At 36.7% G+C, this 20717-nt stretch overlaps 1 pseudogene; it reads right to left on the minus strand.

Moving 5' to 3' along the window:
• Window positions 1-20717, minus strand: part of LOC105538748 — a 150431-nt pseudogene that overhangs the window by 68245 nt on the left and 61469 nt on the right.

Raw genomic sequence — 20717 nt, forward strand, 5'->3', positions numbered from 1 at the left:
GCCTGGTGGTGACAAAATCTCTCAGCATTTGCTTGTCTGTAAAGGATTTTACTTCTTCACTTACGAAGCTTAGTTTGGCTGGATAGTAAATTCTGCATTGAAAATTCTTTTCTTTAACAATGTTAAATATTGGCCCGCACTCTCTTCTGGTTTGTAGAGTTTCTGCAAAGAGATCCGCTGTTAGTCTGATGGGCTTCCCTTTGTGAGTAACCCGACCTTTCTCTCTGGCTGCCCTTAACATTTTTTCCTTCATTTCAACCTTGGTGAATCTGACAATTATGTGTCTTGGGGTTGCTCTTCTCGAGGAGTATCTTTGTGGTGTTCTCTGTATTTCCTGAATTTGAATGTTGGCCTGCCTTGCTAGGTTGGGTAAGTTCTCCTGGATAATATCCTGAAGAGTGTTTTCCAGCTTGGTTCCATTCTCCCCATCGCTTTCAGGTACACCAAACATAGATTTGGTCTTTTCACATAGTCCCATATTTCTTGGAGGCTTTGTTCATTTCTTTTTACTCTTTTTTCTCTACACTTCTCTTCTCACTTCATTTTGTTCATTTGATCTTCAATCACTGATACCCTTTCTTCTGCTTGATTGAATCAGCTACTGAAGCTTGTGCATGCATCACGTAGTTCTCATGTCATGGTTTTCAGCTCCATCAGGTCATTTAAGGTCTTCTCTACACTGTTTATTCTAGTTAGCCATTCATCTAATCTTTTTTCAAGGTTTTTAGCTTCCTTGCAATGGGTTCAAACATTTAGCTGGGAGAAGTTTGTTATTACTGACCTTCTGAAGCCTACTTCTGTCAACTTGTCAAAGTCTTTTTCCATCCAGCTTTGTTCCATTGCTGGCAAGGAACTGCGATCCTTTGGTGGAGAAGGGGCACTCTGGTTTTCAAAATTTTCAGCTTTTCTGCTCTGGTTTCTCCCCATCTTTGTGGTTTCATCTACCTTTGGTCTTTGATGATGGTGACCTACAGACGGGGTTTTGGTCTGGATGTCCTTTTTGTTGATGTTGATGTTGATGCTATTCCTTTCTGCTTGTTAGTTTTTCTTCTAACAGTCAGGTGCCTCAGCTATAGGTCTGTTGGAGTTTGCTGGAGGTCCACTCCAGACCCTATCTGCCTGGGTATCACCAGTGGAGCCTGCAGAACAGAAAATGTTGCAGAACAGCAAATATTGCTGCCTGATCTTTCCTCTGGAAGCATTGTCTCAGAGGGGCACCCAGCTGTATGAGGTGTCAGTCGGCCCCTGCTGGGAGGTGTCTCCCAGTTTGGCTACATGTGGGTCAGGGACCCACTTGAGGAGGCAGTCTGTCAGTTCTCAGAGCCCAAAAATCATGCTGGGAGAACTACTGCTCTCTTCAGAGCTGTCAGACAGGGATGTTTAAGTCTGCAGAAGTTTCTGCTGCCTTTTGTTCAGCTATGCCCTGCCCCCAGAGGTGGAGTCTAGAGAGGCAGGCAGGCCTCATTGAGATGGGGTGCGCTCTATCCAGTTCAAGCTTCCAGGCTGCTTTGTTTACCTGCTCAAGCCTCAGCAATGACAGACGCCCCTCCCCCAGCCAGGCTGCTGCCTTGCAGCTTGATCTCAGACTGAGGAACTAGCAGCAAGCAAGGCTCTGTGGGCATGGGACCCACTGAGCCAGGCACAGGATATAATTGCCTGGTGTGCTGTTTGCTAAGACCATTGGAAAAGCACAGTATTTGGGTGGCAGTGTCCCAATTTTTCAGCTACTGTCTCTCATGGCTTCCCTTGGCTAGGAAAGGGAAGTCTCCTGACCCCTTGTGGTTCCCAGGTGAGGCGATACCCCACCCTGCTTCGGCTCACACTCCATGGGCTGCACCCACTGTCCAACCAGTCTCAATAAGATGAGCCATGTACCTCAGTTGGAAATGTAGAAATCACCCATCTTCTGTGTCAGTCATGCTGGGAGCTGCAGACCAGAGCTGTTCCTATATGGCCATCTTGGAATCCTACCCCCTAAAGATCACAGTGCTTCCTACCACATGTATTAGAGTAACATGATGGCCAGCCTCTAAGATTACTGGGGGCAGTGATTCCCACCTCCTCAAATTCACAACCTTCTGTGGTCCTTTCCACACTGTACGAAGGCTGAGTTGTGTAACCAATAGAGTAGAAATGAGGTGATGGTATGTCACTTCTGAGACTAGCTTAAAAGACACAGCTTCCATCTCACTCTTTCTCTTTCCCTCTTGGGTAACTCATTCTAGGGAAACCAGATGCCACTGTGTGAGCAATACCATGGAGAGACCCACAGGCTGAAGAGTCAAAGCCTCCTGCCAGTAGCCATGCAAATGAGCTTCAAAGTGGGCCTGCCAGCCCAGCCAAGCCATGAGATGACTGCCGCCCCGGCCAACATCTTGACTGCAACCTCACGAAAAATTCTGAGCTGCAATTACCAGTCCAGGCACTCCTGAATTTGTGACCCTCAGAAACTGTGTTAGATAACAAGCATCTGTTGGTTTCAGGTGCTAAGTTTTGGTGCAATATGTTACTTAGTAAAAGAATTGATTGATTGATTGATTATATAAATTTACAAATATGATCTATAAATTTAGATATATATTATTTTACATATTAATTGTCTGTCTTCCCCATTTAAAGATCTAACTCATTTGCTCTTGTATTATCAGTGCCCAAAACTCTGCCTAACACACAGCAGACACTCATAGATATTTGCAGAAGAAACAATTAAAATGTGTTACTGTTTTTAGTAACACATTTTAACATCAATAAAACATTTATCACTGTACAGCCTAAAAATACCTGCATTATCTCAGTGAATCCTATGTCTAACAGTAAACTAGATATGCCTTCCATTTCATGATGAAAAACCAGCAGTTCCAAGACCTCTGGTGATTTGTTTATGGCCACCCTACCACGGTATTATAGAGCTAGTGTTCCAACCCTCAGCTTCTGATTTCAATCCTGGGAATTTTTCTCCTATACACATTGACTCTTATCAGTCATCCACAGAGCATGAGCTCTGTCATTCCAACATTCATGTTTCCACACAAAGCATCCAGCATGTTCGTGTCCTGGGACAGCTACCTCTTGTTCATCCAATTTGTGGCTTGACTCATCAGGCTCACTTGACCCAGTGTCAACACTGGGTGGAAAAATTCCTGTGTGGGAGCACAGCATTGTTAATTTCTCTTTTAAATGGTAATGTATTACATGGGCTTTCTTTCCTCTACCAAACTGTAAAAGGAAGCAAAAACATTCTTAACAGTGCCCAGGACTCGATTTTAAATATACTACCAAGCTCCAAACTCTCCAAAGACTTCTAAATGTGGATCATTTCTTCAATCCCTACACAAACATTATTTTGAATGATAGCAAGTTCTCACGTATCTGGGGTGTTTTACCACTGAGCAGATTATCTAAGAATCCTCCTTTCTCCTGCCCAAGTAAGTCCCAGTTTGGTACAGGTGAGGAAGAGCCTGTGTTTAGCTGAAATCAAGACTAAGTGATCGAGAAAAGGCTTCACAACTAAGTTAGTACATGTTTCTTTGTGCCATTCTTAAGCCAAATATAATCTGATTTCAAGGGATGAAAAAGATTTCAGATGCAGATGTTAAATTAATTTGCCTTAAAAATCAAGTTTTTGAAATGTTTTTAGTATCACATTCACTGATAATTACCATGATCATTTCTCATGTTTCTGTAAGAATATCCTGACCCAAGATAGAATTATTAAATTTTAATCGAATTAGGATCCCAGATTTGTTTCAAGGGCATTCTTGAGCTTGTTGCCTCTGATTTATATATAAAATGGAGATAATAAGATCCCTACCTAATAGATTTGCTGTTGTGAGGATTCAATAAGTGGTTAGAAGAGTCCCTGGCACATAGTGATCATTATGTAACTGTTGGTTATTAACATTGTCGTTGTTATCATTTTATTGTTATTATTTTTTATCATTATTATCAAATTGTTCATGTCTTTGCTTCCCTCTAATAGCACAAATATTTAAAAATTTATTTTCTGAGCCAGGCGAGGTGGCTCATGCCGATGGTCCCAACTACTCAGGAGGCTGAGGTGGGAGGATTGCTTGAGCCCAGGAGTTTGAGGTTGCAGTGAGCTATGATCGCACCACTGCACTCCAGCCTGGGTGACAGAGTGAGACCCTTTCTCTAAAAAAAAAATAAACATAAACATAAGTGTATTTTCTGCCTGTGGGTTCTGCAAGACATATAAACACACGTACCTCCTCCCAGTTGTTTTCTCCTTTGAGGCTACTTAAATAAGTCATTCCTATACCTTCAATCATTCATGCCTTAAACAAAAACATTATTTAAGAAAGATCTTGGAGAATGTCCCACATACTATTTCTAGTTGCACCACTGCCTTCCTATGTCATTTTGCTCAAATAATGTCTAATCTGCCGCCAGAAAATTTTATGATCCCTGGCAGTGGAGTGAGAAGTTGGTAGTGATTACAGGACTGAATAACTATCAAATAATTTAGGTTTTTGTTTGAGAGGCACTGGGTATAAGACTTTGTATTATTCTTATTCTGTGTCCTGAGGGTAAAAAGGAGTAAGGGAGATAAGCATTCTTTGCCCAGATGTCTCCAATCAGGATTAGGTTCCCTGAGTCATTTCCAAGATAAAATCTAGATTGCCTTATCTCACACACCTTGAGCTAAGAGGGAATACCTGTAAAACAATAGAAGTTTTGGAACTAGTTCCCTAACATGTTCATTTACATGAAAAAATTTTTTCTCGCCATCAGTATTTTTCTCCCCATGATTTCCAAACTAGGAAAGCAACAATTTCAATTGTTCCAGATAGATTAGATTAGATAGATAGATAGACAGACTGATAAAGTCTCATTAAAGGAACATCAGTACTACATAATACAGTAAATTCACTTCATCCTTAATAGAAATCAAACAATTTTCTTTGCCTAACAAAAGGAAAGATTTTTAGAACTGTGTATATGTTGACATATGACACAAGGTCTATATACTTCCAACAGAAATGATTTAGCATAACCATAATGAAGACAGTTCCAAAAAAGAAGCAAAACGCTTTTTTTGGTATCTTACCAGAGAGTATTTTACCTCAAATAGTCTAATTCCAGAGGGTGCATTTTTTAACTCTAAGCGACACAGTTTGCCATTCTGGTAGACTCTAAATACTCTCTCTTTGTTAATGACTTAAAATTTTCTACTCTAACTCGGCCTCTTTCTTGAGCCCTTAACTGCCTACAGGGCATTTGTACTTGGTCATCTAATAGAATAGCTCAAACTTAACTAATCAATCACTCTTGCCTCAATGTTTACACAACACTTTGGATAGACTTCCAGCATGGTCCCTGTCATATACTGCAATGTAGTGATCTACCTATATGTATCAATCTCATTTTCTAGAACATGAGAACCCAGAATGCAGAGATCTTTTGAAAATCTATGTTTTTAGTTTTAGCATATGGCAGGCATTTGACAAATGTATGTTGAACAAATATCTGTTGTAGCAACTACATTTATGACTCATGTTAACAAGAACATAGGACTAACAAGCAGACAGAATGGAGTCAGGCTGGCTGAGTGGGTGAGGATAGGAAAGAGGAATAAATAGTCACAAAAGGTCAGGTGATAGAAGAGTCATGATTATAGGTCTCCAACCTACCTTTACCACATACCTGATACTTGGGGTTGAAATCACAGGAAGCTTCAAACTGTCATCACTGCCTAGGCCACTTTTATGATGGTTTTCTTGGCAACAGATTTTTGCCAGAGTGTGAAAGAATTTCACGTTCAAAGCCTCGGAGAAAGCTGATAATTCTTCCTTTTTCAATAAGCCAAACATCAAGCAACTAAGAGAGAGTATTAAAAAAACAACTAAATAAAATAAACTTAATTTTTTAATTTAAAAAACAACTAACAGAGAGTGGTTTAGATTCATAAAAACTGCACCAAGATGGCGTGACCCCTTGGAGCCAAAAAGCTGAAGTCAAAAACGTCCTAGCATGTTGAAGCAACCAAGGATGTCATCTCACAAAGCTGTAAAATTTGACTCTCCCACAGCTGTAAGGTGTTTCTGCAGACCTGCACAGCAAAAGGATTCGTTTTGGTTGAGAAAATATCCATTCCAAACATAAAAGAATCTCCCGTATTTAGAAGGGCATATAGGTTCTCAAACATGGGTTTGTAAAAGATGCTATAAATAAATTAACTATATAATTTATTTTCCAACCTGCGACACTTTTGAAAGGGAACACTAATAATACACTGAAACAACAGCATAATTCAGAACTTTCCTAGGCACACCAGGGCAGGGGGTGATTCAAGCTGCAGAGGAAAGGAATGAGGGATTTAGGAATGTGTGTACAACTCAGTCTTCATGCAATCCCATGGTGATGAATAAACACAGAAAGTCTTCAGCAAATTGGACCCTACTAACTCAGAGTTTGTGCTAAATGCAGACACTTCAGATGATTTTCATACTTAATTTGATTACTTCATTCACCAAGAGTTTAGAATATCTGGGGACAGGCGCATGATGGATTTTGACCAGCCTATATAAATCCTTTCTATGCATTCTATTCATTCAGTCTTTCAGCAAACTTTTGTTGAGCATCAAGTACAATTTGGGAACTAATTAGAGCTCTGGGCAGGGCAATTACAAAAATGAATGAACCTTCCCTCAAAGAGTTGGCATGCTAATAGGTGACATACATGAAACCAAATAATTGCAGTGCAATATATTTAAATACCAAAAGCACATATTTCCCAAGAGAGCATACATGACTAGTTAAAATTCTTGAGGCTGCTGGTATCCCTCATTATACAATGGCGTCGTATTTTGTGATGTGAAACCCAGGTAAATTGTCATTCTTCCTTGCCTCACTTTTCTTACTGAGGTCTATTTGTATCTTAGTTCAAAACATGTACTTAAGATTTATAAAATTACATGTATTTAAACATCTTCCATAATTCAGGTTGTTAAACTAAAAAAGAACTCTCTTCTTTCCTCTCTTTCTTCTAGCTTTAAATTACATAGTTCTGTGATTTTCCTTTGCCTTTTATTCCACATGAGTAAAGGGTTACTTTGCAGAAATACTTATTAAGAAAGTATGGCCATATCAGCCAAATTGCAAAATACACCACACAGTTTTAAGTGGAAGCCAGATGAATGAACAATCTGAAATTCCCCTTCACTTCAATACCACTGAAATGCCTCAGCTGTGAGGTGACATTTCCATGAACTTCTCTTTTTAAGAATTTAGAATTCTATTCTGTAGACCAGATCAATTCCCTTCTGAAAGTCGTTACATGTGCTCCTATTTTCCTTACTGGTTTTAGAAGTAATCAACACCTCCGGTTTTTGCTCAGTCATCTAAGCAATTGCAAGACGTATCACATATATTGGCTCATTTATCTAGCTTTATTTCCTTTCAAATTAAGAAAGCTTTCCAAGTGGGTATGTTTATTTGAGAAAGGTAGACAGTGAAATTAGTTCATGCATTGATATATCTGATGTATTATTTCTCCTATTTTGTATTATTCTCCTATTTGGTAAAGTAAAAATTGATGGACATCTGTGAAACTATCTGCCAAGCAACCTTCCGTGTTCTTCTAAGATCTAACCCCTTGCTCCCTTCTCCCTTAAGCCTAGCCCCCATGGCTACTCTGGGAGTTACATAGTCTTCCCTGACCTTAACCCTGGTCATTATTGGTGATTCCAGAGTAGACATTGACCTACTTAATCATATCATCCTGCTCTCTGTTCAGCCATAAGCCTCACCAAAGCCAGATGGTTTGGGGTTGACTGGCCAGTCTGGGCCAATTAAGTCCTTCAGGATTATTGAAAAGTGCTAAAATAGTTATTCCTCTCTCACAAAAGAAGTCATAACATGAAAAATTGACATAGATTTATACTCAGAGCACTTGAGAATTCCACATCCTTGCTCCCTCTAATTATTCATTTTATTATTGAAAAGATTATTAATCTTATTTTTTGCTCTTCTTTTTTGCAAAAGATGATTTTTATTGTTATTTTAGCTTGCACTTGCTAAATTTGCACCCTAAGAAGGGTTTCGTTTCCCATGTTTATTGGCCATTTGATTTTCTTTTTCTATGAATTCTTTGCTCATATCTTTTGTGCATTTTATATTGGGATGTTGGTCCTTTCTCTATTGATTCACAGAAGTTCTTTATAGTTTATGAATATTAGCCTTTTATCAGCTTCACATGTTAATTTTCTACAGTTGAAAATAGAGACTTTTGGCCAGGTGTGATGTGTCACACCTGTAATCCCAGCACTTTGGGAGACTGAGGTGGGTGGATTGCTTCAGGTCAGAAGTTCAAGACTAGCCTGACCAACAGGGCGAAACCCATCTTTACTAAAAATACAAAAATTAGCCAGGCGTGGTGGCAGGCGCCTGTAATCCCAGCTACTCGGGAGGCTGAGGCAGGAGAATCTCTTGAACCCAGGAACGAAGTTTGCAGTGAGCCAAGATTATGCCACTGCACTCCAGCCTGAGTAACAGAGCAAGACTCTGTCTCAAAAAATAAAAGACACGTTTATATTACAATTTAGCTAAATATTATTTAGAAGAGACACAATTAAGCCAAGTAACAGAGAAAGGTTTAAAATATAAAGATATAAATGTGTGCCAAAAAAGTACTAACAATAACAAAACAGATTTGACAAAATAAAACTCATTCAATCCCTACAGGTCAAAATACATTGAGGCAGAATGTGATGGCTTATGCTTGTAATCCAGCACTTTGGGAAGATGAAGTAGGAGGACAGCTTTAGCCCAGGAGTTTGAGACCAACCTGAACAAAATTGTGAGACCCTATTTCTACAAAAAAAAGAAAAAAAGAGAGATCAGAACAAGGATCTCCAAGGAAAGAAAGAAAAAATAAAATAAGACAAAAAAGATACACCGGGAAAAAATAAAAATAAGTAAATAAAGTTCATTCAAAATAGAATTTGAAACAATAAAAATAAACAGGTGAAAAGATTATTTGTTTTTAATAAAAGTAATCCACAGAGAAAATGTAAGGGTAAAATGTTAATGGCATGCACTTAACGGTATAGTTTTTAAAAATAAATAACATAAATTAAGGAAATGCAAAACCTAATCCACAGGGAGATTTTAAAACACTGTCTCTGAAATTAACAAACCATTCAGAGGTTCTGAATATGAACTATCGTGCTGGTTCTGATGGATATCTAAAAAGTTTTACACACAGCAAAGGAAGAAAATATTCTTCAAACACCCATGACATAGTTATTGAAAAAACTTATCAAGCCAAAAGACAAAGTCTTATTAAATTTTATAAACAACAATGTATACTGAGTGCAGATTCTCTGCATAGTAAATGAAAATAACAATAATGTCAAAACAATGAATAAAATAATATCTATGCTATTTGGAAATTTTAAAACTCTTTTTCAAATAATTGTTAGATGAAAAAAGAAATCAAAATGGAAACTACAGATTATTTATAAATGTATGACAAAGAACAATGTATTATAATCTTTGAGCTGCAGCTCAAGTGCTTTTTATACACTAAATGTACTCATTAAAAAAAGACAAAAAATAAACATAAAATTCTAAGTATTCAAAGTTTTGACAATGCTTTAGACAAATTTGTCCAAAGTATGCATAAATTAAGCTGAGAGAAAAAAATAATAAAGAGAAAAAATACATAAAATGAAAATCAAAGCTTTATTTAAAAGGTCAAAGTAGGAGATCAATTTTTGTAAGCAAAATAATTAAAAAGATTCAAACATCATTAGAAATAAAAAGACATCCACTATACATATATAAATTTAAAAACATAAACTAAAAAGGCGATTTTTCTAGGAAGATATAAATTATCAAAATTAAATAAAAGTTAGAAAACTTGAATAAATCAATCTCCACAGAAGGGAAAATCTAGTCAACAGACCCTAAACTTTATACCAAGCCTGAGAGATTTTTATGTACAAATTTTACAAAATATCTAATGAAGAGACTCTATTATATAAACTCTTCCAAAGCATAGAAAACAAAACATAGAAATCTCCTGAATTCATTTGATAAGTATCCTGATATAAAAATCGAACAATTATTATACAAAACAGAAAACTATATTCTCCCTTACGAGCAAAAATGCTAAATAAAACAGTATCAACTCAAAATCACCAGTGAATAAAAAACATTATGCATCACGACCAATGAGAGTTTATTCCAGAAACACAAGGATGACTACATATTCATTTAAATCTGAATTCATAGTCAGAGAGCTAAGGAGAAAAATGACATATACACTAAAGTATTACTATGCATCAAGCACTCTTCCAGGCAATGAGGATGCAGTCATGAACAAAACAGAAGGAATCCCTGCCCTTACAGAGCTTACATTTTAGTGGGGGAAGATAGACAGCACACTAATAAACAAAATGTACAATATGTCAGATGCTCATAGGAGCTGTAGAGAAAAAGTAAACAGGAAAATAGGAGAGGAAGAAGTAGGTGTTGTGAAAATTTTAATGGAGTGGTGAGGAAAGAATTTATAGAAAAGCTGACATTTTAGCAGAAACTTTAAATTGATGAGAGAGTGAGTGAGAGTAAGAGTAAAAGAACATGAGTCAAAGAGGTAATGAGGAAGGCTGACCATATAGAGTCTTACATGACACTGTCAGAATTCTGGCTTTTGCTCTCAATTAGCTGGGAAAAGGAGGAATTTGAGCAAAGATATAATCTAAGTTATAAATTTAAAGAATCTTTCTGGTTCCTATGTTGAGGATAGATGACCAAGGCAGAATTAAGGAGACCAGACTGGAGGTTAATGCAATAATCCACCAAGAGGTGACGATTGATTGAATCAACATGGAAGTGGTAGAAGAGATGGAGGTAGTGAAATGATTCTGCAAGTCTTTGGAAAGTAGAGGAAACAGGATTTTCATTTGTATAATAAAATTTGAGACCAAGTCTAGTGTCACGAATGATGCCCGTGATTTTTACCCAAAAGAACTAGCAGTTTAGAGGTGTCATTTACTACGATGAGGAAGGTTGTAAGAGGAGCATATTGGAGAGGAAGGCTGTGGGATGTGCACAACAAGCTATACGTATCACAATCAGACGTGTGAAGCAGCCCCAACAGTAAAGGAAAAGAAAAGAATACTCCCAATTGTGGTAGTTAATTCAACATTGCTCTCAATCTCCTAACCAGTGCATGGATACTATGTGTGTGTGTATACATATATATACACATACATATACATGGACTAGGAAAATTTTCTTCATTTTGAAAACAAAGATATTATTGGCATTATTTGAAGAGATTGTAACTATCTAGAAAATCAGAAATAATAAAGACAAAGATTTAGAAAGTTCAGCAAGCTAAATGGATATTAGATCAACATGAAAATAACAATAACTTTGTTACACTCCAACAGTAATCAATTATAATATTTAATTGAAAAAGAGACTCTTTGTAGGCCAGGTACAGTGGCTCACGCCTGTAACCCCAGCACTCTGGGAAGCTGAGGTTGGCGGATTGCTTGAGCTCAGGAGTTCAAGACCAATCTGGGCAACATGGCGAAATCCCATCTCTACAAGAAATAGCCAGGTGTGGTGGTGCACACCTGGGCCCAGCTACTCGGCAGGTGGGGGGTCGGGGGGGTGCTGAGGCAGGAGGATCGCTTAAGCCCAGGAGGTTGAGGCTGCAGTGAGCCCTTATTGTACCACTGTACTCCAGCCTGGGCAACAGAGTGAGACCCTGTCTAAAAAAAAAAAACAAACAAAAAAAAACGCTATTTGTAATAGCATCAAAAACTGTAAAATATCTAAGAATAATCTAACAAAAAGTAAACAAAGCCCATACAGGCTAAAAAATATTAAAGAGAGAAAACTTAATATCAAAATATCAAAAAAGTCAATTATTTTCCATGTGGATCTATAAATTCATTGAAATCTCCCTTCAAAATCCTACCAGTGAAACAGAATAGAGAACCCAGAAATAAATCTACATTTTTATAGCCAACTGATCTTCAACAAAGCTGACAAGAAAATACACTGGGTAAAGCACACCTTCTTCAATAAATGATGGTGGGAAAACCGGGTAACTCTACACAGAAGAATGAAACTGGACTCCCTATCTCTCACCAGAGGCAAAAATCAACTCAAGATGGGTAAAGACTTAAACCTAAAACCCAAAACTGTAAAAACTACTAGAAGAAATCTTAGGGAAAACTTTTCAGGACATTGGTCTAGGCAAGGCCTTAAGAACATAGAGAACAAAAGCAAAAATAGACAAATGGGACTATTAAACTAAAAATCTTCTGCACGGCAAAAGTAACAATCGACAGATTAAAGAGACAATCTATTGAATGGGAGTAAATATTTGCAAACTACTCATCCAGCAGGGTAATAACAGTCAAAATATACACGGAACTCAGACAACTCAACAGTTAAAAAAAAAAAAAAAGTAAATAAATAATCCCATTAAAAATGGGCAACGGTGATGAATAGACGTTTCTCAAAATAAGACGGCCAACAGAAAAAAAAAATACTTAGCATCATTAATCATCAGGGAAATGCAAATGAAAACCAACATGAGATATCATCTTACCCCAGGCAGAATGGCTAATATCAAAAAGACAAAAAAATAACATATTGGCAAGGATGTGGAGAAAAGGGAACTACACTTTAGAGTGAATGTGAATACACTGTTAGAGTGAATGTGAATTAGTAAAGCCACTATGGAACAACATGGAGATTTCTCAAAAAATTAAAACTAAAACTGTCAAGGGATCCAGCACTCCTATTACTGGGTATTTATCCAAAGGAAAACAAATCAATATATCAAAGGAAAACATGTACTCCCATGTTTATTGCAGCACTATTCACAATAGCAAACATATAAAATCAACCTACATGTCCATCAATGAATTAATGGATAAGAAAATGTGATATTTGTATACATCGTAATACTATTCAGTCATTAAAAAAAAAGAAATTATGTCATTTGCACCAACATAGATAGAATTAGAGGTCATTATGTTCCGTGAAATAAGCCAGGCACAGAAAGACAAATATTGCATGTTCTCAGTCACATGTGGGAGCGAAAAAAGTTGATCACATGAGAGTAGAATGATAAATACTAGAAACTGGGAAGGACATATGGGTGGGGGTGGGGAGATAAAGAGAGGTTGGTGAATGGGTACAAACATAATGTTAGATAAAAGAAATACAAGTTGGGCACGGTGGCTCATGCCTATAACCCCGCACTTTGGGAGACTGAGGCAGGTGGATCATTTGAGGTCAGGAGTTCAAGACCAGGAGTTCTGGCCATCATGACAAAACCCATCTCTACTAAAAATACAAACATTAGCTGGGTGTGATGGCATGTGCCCGTGATCCCAGCTACTTGGGAGGCTGAGGCACAAGAATCATTTGAACCCTGGAGGCAGAGATTGCAGTGAGCCAAGATTGTGCCACTTCACTCCAGCCTGGGTGACAGAGTGAGACTCTGTCTCAATAAATAAATAAATAAATACATGTGTTCTAATGTTTGATAGCAGAGTAGGGTGGCTATAGTTAACAGCAATGAACTATACTTTTAAAATAGCTAGAAAAGAGGACTCAAAATATACGCAATACATAGAAATGATATATACTTGGGTGATGGATACCCTAAAACTTTGACTTTATCATCACATATTCTATGCATGTAATAAGATTCACGTGTAACCCACAAATATGTACAAATATAAGTATAAAAAATTTAAGTATCACTTAGATCACATCAAATTGTGTAATAAAAATAATAATAGCAACAAAAATCTTAACAGAACAACTTCATGAAACTTGGCAAGCCAATTCTAAACTTCACCTGGAAAAGAAAATATGCAAAAAGAGGCAACAAAATTCTGAAAAAGAAGAAAAATAACATAGGAAATGTCTTATCAACTTGATAAAGAGTAATTTAAAACATGCTGTATTGACTCAAGGATGGACAAATGGATCAATGAAAGAAACTATGGTTCAGAAACAGACGTATATACATGGGAATTTGTAATATGATGTAAGTGACTTTTCAAATTATGGGGAAAAATAAAGGAGGGTCAAGAAATAGTGTTAGGATAACTGGACATTTGTATAGGAAAAATCTCTAATCCACAGGGAACATAAAAACAAATTTCAGACAGGTCAAATATATATCTTTGTTGCTCAATACGTAACCACTATCCAGAGTGACTATTAAAACTTAAAATTAATAAAATTAAAATGTTAATTGGGGAAAGAATCATTTCTTCAATAAATAGTGCAGAGAAAATTAAATTTCCATGTTCAAAACAATGAGATCACATCCTTATCTTACACCAGACCAAAAAGTCAATTCAAAATGAAAAAAAGGCCAAAATGTAACACTAAAACCACAAAACTCTTGGAAAACAACATAGGGGAAAAACTTCTTGACGGTGATTTTTTTGGATCCCGTACCAAAATCTCATTCTATGGAAGCAAAAATAAATAAATAAATAAGCCTAACTCAAACTAAAAAGCTTCTGCAAAGCAAAGGAAACAACAAAATGAAAAGGCAATCTGTGGACTAGGAAAACATATTTGCAAGCCACATACCTGAGAAAGAATTAATAATTAAAATTCATGTTTAAAAAAGCTCTCAAAACTAAATAGCAAATAATAATAATAACAATAAAAAGAATGAACAAAGGACCTGAATAGACTTTTCTCCAAAGAAGATATAAAAGTAGTCAACAAGTATATGAAAATGTGCTCGACATCACTAATTATCAGGGCAAGGCAAATTAAAAACACTGTAAGATATCACCTCACACCCGTTAAGATGGCTATTACCAAAAAGACAAGAGATAACAAATGTTGGCCAGGATGTGGAGAAAAGAAAACTCTTATATGCTGTTGATGGGAAGGTAGATTGGTACAGCCATTATGAAAAATAGTATGGAGATTTCTAAAGAATTTAAAAATGGAAATCTCATGTGACCCAGTGTATTAGTCCTTTTTCATGCTGCTGACAAACACATACCAGAGACTGGGAAGAAAAAGAGGTTTAATTGGTTTAATTGGACTTACAGTTCCACGTGGCTGGGGAGGCCTCAGAATCATGGCAGGAGGCAAAAGGCACTTCTTACATGGTGGCGGCAAGAAAAAGTGAGAAGGATGCAAATGCAGAAACCCCTGATAAAACCATCAGATCTTATGAGACTTATTCACTACCACGAGAATAGTATGGGGAAACTGCCCCCATGATTCAAATTATCTCCCACTGGGTCCCTCCCACAACACAGAGGAATTATGGGAGTACAATTCATGATGAGATTTGGGTGGGGATACAGAGCCAAAGCACATCACCCAGCAATCCCTCTTCTGGTATAGGAGATGAAATCATCACCTTGTGAAGATGTCTGCACTTCTATGTTCATTGCAACATTATGCGCAATAGTCAAGATATGGAAACAACATAAGTATCCATCAATGGGTAACATATATAAATGACACACACAATGAAATATTATTAAGCCTTTTTTTTAAAAAAGGAGATCCTGCCATTTGCTACAACATGGATGGACCTGGAGGACATTATGCTAAGTGAAATAAGCCAGGCACAGAAAGAAAAATATTGCATGATCTCACTTACATGTGGAATTTTTTTAAAAAAGAAGGGTCAAATATATAGACAGAAAATAAAACTGTGGTCACAGGGAATGAGGGAGGCAGGTGGAGGAAATGAAAAGATGTAGGTCAAAGGATACAAAGTAGCAAATAAGCTTATTTCCTCACAATAGTAGATACGTCACATAAATAAGTCTAGCGATCTAAAGCACAACATAAAGAGTATAGTTAATAAAATCATATTATATTTGGGATTTTTGTTTACTAAGTAGATATTAGCTGTTTTTGTCATAAAAATAGTAACTATATGAGATTTGCTTCAGTATGGTATCCATTTTATTGTCTATATGTACCCCGTAACATCGTGTTGTAAACCTTGAGTGTACACTACAAAATTTCTTAACAATAAAATTAAATTCAAGTGAATTAGGCTGGGCACAGTGCTAAGGATTACGCCTGTAATTTTAGCACTTTGGGAGGCCGAGACAAGAGGCTCATTTGAGGTCAGGAGTTCGATATCAGCCTGGCCAACATGGTGAGACTCCATCTCTACTAAAAATACAAAAATTAGTCAGGCATGGTGGCAGGCACCTGTAATCCCAGCTACTCAGGAGGCTGAGGTACAAGAATCACTTGAACGCCGGAGATGGAGGTTGCAGTGAACCGAGATCACACCACTGCACTCCAGCCTGGGTGACAGAGCGGGACTCCATCTCAAATAAATAAAGTCAATTAAAACTTCAGTTCTTCAGGTGTATTAGCCACATCCTAAGTGTTCAATAGCCACATGTTGCTAGTAGCACCATATTAAGCAGCACAGATGCAGAGTATTTCTATCACTACAAAAGGATCTATTGGCACCGAAATATTTTAAACACTATATCCTTGTTAGAAAAAATAGAACAATATCTTTATAATCTTGGAGTAGGGAAGTCTTTTATAAAAGACAAACAAACCGCAGAAGTAATAAGAGGCAAGACTGACAATTCAATTCGTCAAAACTAAAAATTTCCATTTCAAGAAATATACCATAAAGTTAAAGGACAAGTAACAGAATGAAAATATTTGCAACATGTGTAATACAAAAGGAATGTGAGAAAAAGACCAACAGCCCAATAGGAACACAGGTGAATGATATGAACAGGCAATGTACAGAAAAATAAAAAGATGAAAAGATGTTCTGCAACTTCACCAATGTAAAGAAAAATACAAATTAAAACACCAATGAAGTGGCAAAGTTTGCTAATCAGACAAAGCCCTCCTGGAGTATCAATGGTAATTTAAAGTGGCTGAGAAATCTGTAGGCTAACTTCAATTTATTTAACCAAGCATGTCTCAAATTCATTTATCAAATTCTCCCTTGCCACAACTGTGTAGGAAATACAGCTGTAGTGTAAAAAAGACGGCCAAGCAGAGGTCCATAGTAGTTCTATTTTAATGAAATAGAATTCTTTCTCTGTATTTACCAATACGCGTGTAAATGATTGAGGCTTTAATACTTCTACTGTGGTCAGCTACTTAGTAAGTCTTTTCCTTCACAAATAACTCAGAGATAAACCCTAACTCTTCATAAAATTATTATAAATTCTGACTAAGTGTGATTCAAATAAAAAAAGTACTTCTATATATCTACTAATGAAAGTCTTGTTGGTTAAGAGGAGTGTGATCTTCCTTTCTTGGGTCTCAGCTGGGGAGAAGGCTGTTACTACTCACCATGTACCAGTAGGACAAATCAAAATTTGGCGGGGAAAGGGTAGCAGGGTGCCTCTGAGGACTTGTAATTTAAAAGAGCCTCTAGGAAGTTGTACTTATCCTTATGGGAACATACCTCCATCTCTAGCGAAGAATCACTGGTTAAAAGGATCTACTTTCAGCCAAAACAAATTTTTATCTTCTATTTTCTACTTATTAACCCAGAAGTCTCTCACTAGTTTATTTGACCAGCCTATGTCATTTATATGGCAGCCTGAAGTTTTAAACTTGTGATTTCTGTACTCTTCATACATCTACTCCAAAATAGTAAAAAGCAGTCTTATCCAAAATATAGCCCGTCTGCAAACATGTTTTTATAAAAATCTAATTCTTATCTATCAAAAATTATGTTTTCTAGTTTCCAGAACCATTTTCAAAGTTTCCATTCAAACATTCTCCAAATATCATTTTGGCAAAGTAAGTTGACAATGGGGATATTTTAAACTCCATCTGCCTTTCCCCAGAATTAAAGCTGCAAACACCCTTCCAACTTTAATTGTAAAACTGATTGACAATTTGTACCTTCAGAAGCATTAAAATATATCATTTATTTGAAGATTTCATCATAAAATTATAAAAAAGCATTCTGATATATTAATACTGTGCTTATTTAATATTTGTTAGGTAGAATTGGATGTACTTATGAATGAAAATTTCAATATGCTTAATTTTATTTTCCACACCTTAGAATCCTATTCAATAATCTTTTGAAAAATGACTACTTCATGTACTGGAAGTCACTGAACTGCGCACTTTAAAATGGTAAAAATGGAAGGCTTTATGTCACGTGAATTTTATCTCAATTTTTATTTTAAAATTTACCTCATTATCAGTCAAATCTTTTAAAATTAGCTAAAGATGCTGAGAACAAATCACCCCTCCCTAATAACTGGCTTTTGAACAACAGATGATTCCTTTGAAGTACCAAGCTCAGCCCCATAAGCCTCATTCTCCGTAATTCCGTAAATTATAGGCTATTTATTTTGCATCAGACTCTTCCCACAAACTTCGTATTTTGGATACACAGTACTGTAAAACAAGCATTCTTCAGCGCTGATGGCAAAACCACTGTCCTAATCTGCCGTTCAGTTTAAAATCTGATAATAATGGTTACTTTACCTCAAGAGAAATCCTACAGGCAAACATGTCATGAGTGGCCCAGTTTGACTGAGAACAGATCCAGGCCACTGGTCATAAAGGGTAAACACTTAAGACATTTAACCCAGCCCAACAGTACTAAATGGAAGGGGATGGTCATCTGGATTATGAATCACCTAATTGACATGTCAGAAAATAAGCATTTTATTGACAGAAGGTGATTGTAGGGGAGAGTCATTTTTCATGTAAATAGCCAGATACCTTCCCTCCCTCCCTTTGTATTCATAGTTTTGGGGGAAGGGGGAGCAATCCTCTGCTACACTTTAGTATCACATGATACACTCATTTATTTCTTGCTTTGGTTTTTGTTTCAACAGCTCTCCAGAAATCCGTAATTGTTCACAGTTTCTAAACAAATCTCAATTGTTTATAAGAGATCTTTAACTTTCTCTGTACATCCTATCAGTAGTTTAATGAAGAATTTTACAAGGAAGGTTGGTATTAGCTCCTTGTCCAACTCTTTCTCAGTTGGACACTTTTCAGTGGTTAGTATGCCAATGGCATTGCAAACAGGCACACACCGCACACGCACACACACACATACCCACCACCACCACCACCACCCATACACCACATATATTTCTCTCCCAGACTGGGACTGAACTAACTACAAATGGCTTAATCTCTTAGATACTTGAGGTTAGGAGCCTGCTGTTACCTGTCTTTATACCTCCTCCCAACTCTGCTCTACCTCACTTGTGTTTAAAACAGTTGCTTTTATGTAGTAGGTACTCAGTAAATATTTGTTAATTTTGATTTGTTAATTAAAGGTTTGTAACTTTAATTTTAATTTGTCGAGATGTATGGATGCCAGAAAATGTTATCAGGTATCTTCATGGTAGGATTAATACATTTGAATTGAAAAAATAATAATAATTTTTAAATTAAGACAAAGCATTGCACTGATCTCTCAGTTTTAAAATTGCATTTTATTTTAATTCTGGTTTATGCAACAGGCACTCACTAAGTATTCCAGAAGTCAATTTAATTGAATTATCTTGTGGTCAGGTTTTCCAACTAACTCCCTGAATTCTATATAAAGTATCTCATTTTCTACTGCATGTTTATATATTTCCCACCTTTAAAATCCTTCTGTGGGAAGATAACACCTTTAATCTAATTTATTTCTTTAGTAATGAGATCTTGGCTGAACAATAGCTTTAACAAATTTCATTTTACCTTGTAGAAATAATAGCTCTTGGCATTCTTGAGTCAATAAGTCAGAATCAAAGCTTAAACTGCAGACCTTACACACAGCTGATTATATAAAAGGAAGATGCCCACTGTGTAAACATAAAAGAAATAAATAATAAGGAAATATATATGTAGAAATAAGAGATAAGTATTGTATTTCTAGGGAAAACTACCTACAGTTTTAAATTAAGACGTCAATTGCTATTGCATTAATTTTCACAACAAATTATATTTTCTTCCTATTTCTTTTATAATTTATAAAAATTATAAGATTATTGATTTGTCTCTCCTCATCCCCCCAAACCCACCCCCCAGTCGAGGGTGCCCAGTGGTTTCTACTCTTTTGTGTGCCTGTGGAGGGGGCTGTAATATATACACATATCAAAAACTCTAGGTCTGTTCAGAATTGGCAACTAATAGTCCCCAAAAATGTTTGATAGTCTCCAATCCTGCCTTTCTTTTGTTAAAAAAAAAAAAAAGTGAGATTCAAGAGTAACTCTCTTAAAGCAGGTCTTCTTTAAGAAATAAATCAATCCTGGCTGGGCGTGGTGGCTCATGCTTGTAATCCCAACACTTTGGAAGGCCAAGGCAGATGGATCACCTGAGCTCAAGGGTTGGAGACTAGCTTGGGCAACATGGCCAAATTCCATATCTATAAAAAATACAAAAATCAGCCAGGTATGGTGGCGTGAGCCTGTAATCCCAGCTACTCAGAAGGCTGAGGTGAGAGAATCACTTGAACCCCAGAGACAGAGATTGCAGTGAACCAAGATTGCACTACTGCACTCCAGCCTGGACAACAGAGCACAAGACCCTGAAAAAACAAAAACAAAAACAAGAAAGAAAGAGAGGGAAGATGGAGAGAGGAAGAGAGGGAGAGAGGAAGAGGGAAGGAAGGAAGGAAGGAAGGAGAGAGAGAGAGAGAAAGGAAAGAAAGAAAGAAAGAAAGAAAGAAAGAAAGAAAGAAAGAAAGAAAGAAAGAAAGAAAGAAA

Source organism: Mandrillus leucophaeus, unplaced genomic scaffold (genome assembly GCF_000951045.1).
Source record: "Mandrillus leucophaeus isolate KB7577 unplaced genomic scaffold, Mleu.le_1.0 Scaffold198, whole genome shotgun sequence".
Taxonomy (NCBI): Eukaryota; Metazoa; Chordata; class Mammalia; order Primates; family Cercopithecidae; genus Mandrillus; species Mandrillus leucophaeus.